This window comes from Nilaparvata lugens, chromosome X (assembly GCF_014356525.2).
Source record: "Nilaparvata lugens isolate BPH chromosome X, ASM1435652v1, whole genome shotgun sequence".
Taxonomy (NCBI): Eukaryota; Metazoa; Arthropoda; class Insecta; order Hemiptera; family Delphacidae; genus Nilaparvata; species Nilaparvata lugens.
Window position 1 is genome coordinate 92,772,824 of NC_052518.1, and position 8,812 is coordinate 92,781,635.

General features: G+C 33.6%; 1 pseudogene; it reads right to left on the bottom strand.

The window, feature by feature from the left end:
* Window positions 1-6,057: 6,057 nt before the first annotated feature.
* On the bottom strand, window positions 6,058-6,191 carry LOC120355093 (annotated as a pseudogene).
* Window positions 6,192-8,812: the final 2,621 nt, after the last annotated feature.

Here is an 8,812-nt window from a genome sequence, read left to right on the forward strand (position 1 = left end):
TAATCAGCTGTTCTCCAAAACCATGGTTGGCAACAAGACTTGCAACCTACTTGTACCTTCGTGAAACGGGCCCCTGTAGAGCTGAGGAGTAAGTAAGAGTTCTGCTCATTATTCTTTTGAATGTCCAAGTATTACTATCGTGTGGTGCTTTCCAGAATAACCTACATTTGATGCACATTTCCTAGTTTTAATGGAAAAGGGAAAAAAAGAACCACATTGCACATGAGCACAATGAAGGGTCACACAGAAATGGCAGTTCTAATATTGACCAAGGGAGATGATTATTCACAACATATACTGTTGTCGATACCCCTACTGAGTTTCAAGATATGAATATCTTGACATTTTTTTGGGAATCAATATATCAAGCAAGGATCGATTATATGTCTCATGAACAGAATTTATTTTACCACAGAACATGGAATATGTCTGAGTGGACATTTTTAACATATTCTTTAATAATCTCTAGTAACTAAGAAATGAGCAATAGAATTATATTTCGTTTGTAAATAGTAACTATGCATTTTTATTGCAACTGAATTTCCGTTTTATGAATTGATTAAAAACTGGGAAATATAGCTAAATAATCACCCGGTATCATTGACAATCATCTTATAATAATTAACTCTCAATTAACGTTATCTTTCTGAGGTTTGTCAGCACTACGTGAATTATACGTTGAATCATTTTAATCCAATATCATATCGTTACGAATTGGTTTAGGTACCTGTCTCAATGTTGTCATGATAGGCTAAATATTCGTAAAATCACATTTCGATCGATGTCGAATTGGAAAACATATGGAATTTTTGTAGGCTTATACGATCTGCTTTGTTGAAACCAATGAAAGACAAGGATATCAACACCAATGTTAATCAAATACTGCCATTATAAAGTGAGCCTCATTTCTGGCAGTTGCGTTGATGCATAGAGTAAAGAAAACTTTATTATTGAGAACTAGATTATTTCTGTCATCTCTGGTTGATGTAAAAAGTGAAAAATTCGATCATTTTTTAGTTTTAAAAGCGCAATTTTACTTTGAAAAATTTAGGGTTATCAACTAGGCCTTTGCATCTCAGCAGAGAGAAGATCTTCCCTCATCTCTGATCGCATGCAATATTTATCAACTTTTTCTGCATTAGTAAAGCCTGCAGTGCTGAGACCTTTTCATTTTATACAAAATTGCATAACCTAACGTAGGTAGTTTGTTTTTTATGCAGTTAGTTTATGGTTTAGTATATTCTATGATGTCTGTGCTAGTAGCTACACTGATATTTACATTAAAAAGTTAGTGAAAATGATACGGACAAATTGTTGCCATTATTCCCGTTTCCAACGCCTAAAGTACAATGTTGTGGTTTAAGTTTTCCCGGTAAATCTGTCCTGATAATAGTTTATTCTTGATAAATTCTATCTCAAAAACATTTTATTTTTCAAGATATTAATTTTCACAATAGTCATGAAATATTGTGGTAGTTTATGATATTTCTGCATAAAAAATTTTGGCAACCGTGCGGAGTTTGAAAAAGATAGAGGTTTATGCTTTGTCTAAATTGCATCTATTTGCTTCAATAATCGATTTGGATAATTTGTTAGAGTTCTAATGTAATTTAAATTTATTGGAGATAATTTACGTTGTTGAATGCATTAATTGCTCTAAAAATATATATTTTTATTTCGTGTTAATCTACTTTGCAACAATGGACGCGACTACCGAAAGGCCAAGTCTTAAATTCTAGTAATTTGTGAAAGAGTGAAAACATTTGTTCATATCAATAATAATCAATCGTTACATATAACATCACAAATCTAATGACTACTACAAGTTCATTGTAATTCAATTTACATAATAACTACAATTTAATTACATATAACTCTTAATTCAAATTAGATCTTGAATGCTTAGTTGAGTCACTTGAAGGGTTAGTACTTTTATAAAAAATAATTTCCATATTTAATTTTATAATATAGTAGCCCAATTAATAATAATAATGTTATAAAATAGTTTATAACTAGAGTAACCTATTTGTTATATTTCCTGTGCTGGTAGCTAAATGAAATTATTGTTATGAAAGTCAGTGGCAATGATACAGGAACATTGTTGCCATTTTTCCGTTTCCACTGCCTAAAAGTACATTATTGCTGTGATTCAAGTAATTCCGGTAGATGTGATCTGATAATATTTGATTCTCAATTAATCAAATCTACCTCCAAAATTTTTAATTTGTCAAGATTTGATAATAAATCTTCATAATTTAGATGAAATATTTTGGTAGTTAATCATATTTCTACAGATAGTCCAAGTAGAATTTGATAACCGTGCGGAGTTAGAAAAGGATAGAGCTTTGTCTAATGTCTTACAAGGATAGCAAATCATTGCTAACTTTATAACTGATTCTCACTATGAAGTAACATTTCAATTTCATGCCACGTGCCGTATTTTATAGAGGTCGATATTACCAAGGTCAATATGGAGCCCTGCAGTCCAGACATTTTTGTGTTGGGGGTAGGAAACGAAGCCACCTGTGTTTACATTTTGACCTCTCTCGATAATAAATCTGTCAAGGAACGCTTCGGTCAACTACTGAACAAAAGATCCGGGGAATCTAGCCAATTAGTTCCACTCATCAATATCAGTTATTTTCATGAAGAACAGAGTTCAAAAACATTATCACAATTCAACGATTGGGAAGAAGTGTCGATGGAAAAAATCTGAAATCATATTTGAATTTAGCGTTGAAAAATACTTCCTTTGACTGGGATTTCAATGTGGTTTGAAAATATTTTAATTTGACAAATTTTTGTTCTAAAAACACGGAAAATTCTAACTTCAAACTGGCTTTCATCATCACATAGGCAATTGATTTTTATCTTATAAACTACGGCAGCCACAAAAAATGATAATACTATTGAAGGGAAATAATGGATGTATTAAATTGTTGTACAAAATAGAGTCAAAAAAAAATCAAAATCATATCTCCAGTTGAAACAATATTACCCAGGTATAAAAAGACTAAAATATCATATTCATTCACATCCACCACATTGATGGGTGGGGTAGGTGAAACGAGAGACCATTATGAACTTTAATGAACGTTAATGCAGTTTATAGGTAGGTGATTTATGTTGCACAAACATTAACTCTAAAGATACACGATTGTGAACTTCTTTGTTTGTTGTTTTTGAACTTTTTATAAGCGCTCAAAGTTGAGAAAAGTAAATTATTTTGTGAATTTGTCGAGTTCAAAGCCAAATCCCAAGCAGTTTTTCATCGTTTTTTTCCAGGGTTGTAATACCAATTCTTTATTATTTATTCTCAATAATGGCCATTTTATAAGCTTTCGAATGAGTATAAACTTGTAAGAAAAATGTCAATATCAAACTAATGAACATTGAAAACTGAAAAAAATATCTTGTAGAATCTGTGGTTGTTACACCTGTGGGACAACCTGTGGATACATATAATTATATCATCGTAAACTGATAGGCTTCCAACAGACCTTTCAATTTGATCTAGAACAACAGCATATAACTAGACACCAGAAATTGTCTGTCATGTTGATTCATTCCTTCACATGCAATATTGTTCAACTACTTCCAACAAAATAGACTTCAAGTTTTTAAAATTCTCTAACAAATTGTTTCAAAATGTAGATATGACAGACTATAACACTAAAAAATAACAGGCCCTATACTGACACACCATGTCAGCGTAAATTCGAAACGCCACGCCGTCTTGAAAAATTGATGAAGAATGAGTTTTGTATTTGAATTCCCAATCACAGAATAAGTCATAAAACGAAATAGAGGGAGAACATAATTCAAATTAGAACCAATTATGCATCACATGATAAGAGAACAATTAATAGGAGCCTACAAAGAATAAGATCACTATCCAAATGCATCAGAAACAGTCGACATCATATTCGCCCGGATACTAATACAACTAATTTTCATAACATTTTCATAAAATACACGCTTATATATTGTCACGCCTAGCTCAATATCTCCTTGGAAAATTATGATTATGAAGAGAAAATGGAAATTAATAGAAAAACTAGCCTGAAACCAAACACATCAGTGGAAAATCGTTGTCAACAACACAATTCCGAAAGAAATGAATTATCACTTTATAGAAAAAAACTATCTAGATTATTATTTGAGAGCTAAATTATATTTTACTAATTTATTTTAGCAAAATATTTAAAGTAAAGTAATATGTAGAGGAAGCTTCCTCATACGCATTTCATTTCGGAAAAGTAATTGATCATTGTAAAACTTCTATTTCTATATCAATATAAGTTGCAGAGCACTATTTTGTATTGAGATCAAGCTCATAAATCTGATTTTTAACATCAGAAATATCTAAAATTGATTATAAAAACTTTGAAGACCACGTGAAAAAAATCACAATTTTCAAATACTGATATTTTTCTTAAAATATCAAAATTCATACAAAATAAATTACCAAACATGAAAGAAAAAATTTTGAAGTATAGCCTATTACCAGTCAATTTCAAATTACAAGGCTCCAGAAAAGGTGTTTTTTGTGTTGGAAACATGTTGAGATTGTTGAGTGGAGAAGGTGGAGTTTGACTCAAACAGCCTGGCACATACTTTTGTTCAAATAATAAAATAAAAATCTACTGTCTATTAGTTTCTGTGGGAATATTTCAACGTAACTTAAAATGTCGAATGGTGAACTGAATTATTGTGATGGAGATTCAAAACTTAAGATGTTCATGAACTCCAAAAGTTGGTCAAAATGGCGATACACTATAAATAGCTGGGAGAATAGCTGTGTTGAATTGGTTGTGTAGAGGGGCAGGATGGGGCGCATCTGGAGGGGGAAGTTCTCAAATTTATCCTCCCTCAAGTAAATAGCCATCATGCTCCGGTCTAGAGAGCAGCGGGCCTTCGCAGTTGAGAGCTTCTTTTCTAATGGTCGATCACCTTCCGCGCTCGATTTGAAATTCCTCCCTACAGACTCGTTCCTGGCCATAGTTTGATTCTGTCGTGGGATAACATATTTCAGGAGTGTGGAACTGTCGCTAAACCCAGAAATGGACTTCAACGAATCATCAGAACTCCAGAAAATATCGAAAGAGTGAGAAAGTCAGTTGTGCGTTCTCCCCGGCGTTCGGCTCGCAAACACGCAGCTGCTATCCGCAGCTGACTCCATTGTTGGACGATTTTCCCATGAAGACCTTCAATTTCATCCCTATAAATTGGCTGTTGTTCAAGAATTGACTGAACGCGATTTTGTTGCCCGTCAAAATGCATGTGATATGCTGATTGACAACCTGCCTGAAGGCGCGTTCATTTGACAAGGCTCATTTACACATGCGTTTCCTCAATGCGATTTTTTATGGGGTTATTTGAAATCCCTGGTTTATGTATATCGACCACGGACCATAGCACACCTCAAGAACAACATTCGCGACGCCGTTGCCAACATACCACTTGATATACTGCAAAGAAATTTCAAAAATCGACTTTATCAGTGTATGCGCAATGGGGGTCGCCATTGGTCTGATGTAGTTTTCAAGACTGCATGGAAAAAATTGAGATATTGTATTCTCATATAAAAAAAGATTGAAACAATATCTTAAGTACTTTTGTTTTTATTGACTTTTCAAATAAGTAAGTTTCTCTGGCGCACCTTGTACAAGCTGAGCTGTATAATATTGAGCTGATATATCATAAATTATTGAATTAATAAGCCACTCAATTTGGCTTCTTGTTTTATTAATAAAATTCCGAAATATTTCATAGACCGATTTAGGAGTGCTTGTTAATTTTTTGAATAAATTTCGCCCTGATCTTTCTTGAATAAATATCGCACTGAAGCTGCCCGAAAAACTTAGAAGTGTACTTGGGCTGAGAGGCGAGACGGACGACGAGCGCATCAAACAACGAAGAGGACCGCTGCGTGCAAATTCGGACGGAGCCGCCGACACGGGGACCAGGCGACGTTGCAAGGCTGGACCAACTCCGCCGCTGAGAGCATCACGGACAACCACGGCAAAAAGACAGACACCCTCTGTGCTGAACCCGATTGCTCAAGCAAACTAGGCCATTCCTTACAATATTTACAAGCATAACAATCGTAATCACATGTGCATAAAAGTGAAGTTGAGATTTAGATGAGAAATACATACTACAGAAAAGATCCTGTCAAGTATGATTTATAACCTTATATATGATGATCACTAATAAATAGACTGATTAGAAATTCTTATAAAAGAAAATAAATTTAAATGAATAAATACCCTAAACATAGTAATAATCTGATCGAATCTTGTATGATTGTTACAAAGGGTGAATGGATTTTTCATAATAGGTATCTATTTGAATTCAGGAATAGTCAGTCACACATGAGTACTGAGATACGGACCAAAGAAGTTTATTTTGGTGGTGGCGTGTATCAAAGACAACAACGAGCATCCTCAACACAACGAAGAGAACAACTTCCGACTGAGCCAGTTCCCCCTCTCATTCTCCTAACCAACCCTCGTTCTTAATCATAAGGCGGATCAACATCCTCTAATATTAGGACTGTAAGAGAGAGAGAGAGTTAGAGAGAAAGAGAATACCAAGAAAAGTGACACGCCCTAATCCGTGGGCAATGGATACGACTCAAAATGTAAACGTAGAGCGTCTCTACCACGGTATATAGGAGAATATTATTTAAGAAGAAGAGTATTTTCATCTAAATACCGTGGTCTCTACTACATGATCATGGAGCAAGGCTAACCAGAAGTAAATTCACAATAATCAGTATTTCTCAGTTCACGTTCGCTATTTCGTTCATCATGCTTGGAATCGTTAAATTTTTGGAATACTCTGAATTTGCGAAGGAAAACTGTTTCCTTGTAAATTTGAAAAAGTAATTCTAAGCTCATTTCACATTTCCATTGGGAGTTCCCAATTTGGAAAGTAAGAATGATGTTTGAAAATAGTTATTCAAATAACTCCATATCATTCAGTACATGAAACTCATTACACATGATTCTGCGGATTCCGCTGCAAGATGACAAAATAAAGAATTTATATCTTTATTTTTTCAGCTGTTCCAATGTTCAAGTGCAGGAAATGAGCCTATAATAAGGTTCACGTTATAATGGCAGTATTTTATTAACATTGATTTTACTACACAATGATGTTGCAATTATATGTGTAATCATGTGTGTAATTATAGTAACACAGATGTTACTATAATTGCACATTATCCTTGTATATCATTCCACAAAGCAGATAGCACTATCACTAACTTTCTATCTCCGCAACGTTGCGTAGTTTGTTAACAATGTAGAAATATAATCAATCAACAATATATTCTAGCTCAATAATTATGGAAATTTATTATTCAATAATTGAAATATATATTTTCTTGACGATTAAAATATAGTTTATAATTTTAAACAAGAATGAACCATTAACATTACATCAGATATACCGCATATCGGTATAGAGCAGTGGCAAGGCAGAGAATCGGTAACGTTGTTCTCCTATCTTTCTCCACTACCATTATAACATGGACCTCACTATGGATCTAGGATCTATGTTCCCATGAGCAGTGAAGAAGAAACCATTTCTTGCAAAGATGTTTGAAAAAGTGAAAGAGAACACGTCGGTGTAATCAAGGTTTCATACTACAAGCTTTCAAGATTTCATTCAAACTTACACTGTATAATATTGGCTATAATTAAGAAATCATAATAATCTTGAACGTAAGTAAGGAAGTAGGCCCACGTAATATAAGTGAGGAACTCGCCATGCAAGTTTTGTACAATTGAATAGTAATATCATAAAATCTTTAAAATATATTTCGGTTATTGCAAATAAAGTTTCTTATTTGACTCAAGTTTAAAAATTGAAATCTCCTAAAAGCCAAATCCATTCTGTATTTCTAGTGGCTAATTGGTCCGTCACAATCAAGTTGCAGTATAATATTTTCAGAAATAAAAGATTTGAGTTATTGTAGCTCATTAAATTACACAACATGCTGTCTATTTTTCAAATAGTGTGTGAATTATAGATGAGTATAATACAAGTCACATTAAATACATCTCGTACTACTTGAGTTCTGTAGGCCAGAACGCAACTTTTTAATTACGTCTACATTTGAGAGCTAGGGTAAAATCTATAATCTGGATTATCAGTTATTCGAACACTGATTTATAGTATCACTATAAAATGCATCAATCAATACAGATAATCAGCGCTCTACTGTGTTCAATTTGATGAGAACTATGAAACGAAATGTTTCCCGTGTGAATGGAAAGTGTTAATGTCAGAATTGAAATAATGAGTGATAGTGATACATTTTTATGTTGGTGTTTTTCTGGAGCTGGACCAACAAGCAAACAAACTGCTCGTCGATTATATTGACAGAAGCGCTCAGTCGATGAGAATGGAATTTTTATTTGGATCCCAGACTGTGGGCTGACGCGCCATACGCCATTAATTCCAGACAAGACGCCAATCCAGACAACGTACAAATAAAGATAGTGAAAAATATTACTTAGAGATAAATCTCGCTCCAGAGAGTGAAAAATATTACTTAGCAAGTTAAACCATCTATTTTTCAATACAAAGTGGGAGCGTTCTATAGTGAGCTACACGTTATAATGGCAGTATTTAACTAGTAGTTCTGTGAACAGTAGACCTCACGCAGTTTTCTTATCCACAAGTATCTGATGCCACCTGTTGTAGTTGATTCAGTTGAATCACAATTCACAGTTGAATCATAATTTACTATTAAAATGTTATTTGTTTTCTTTAAGATCAAAAACTCACTTATGTTAAA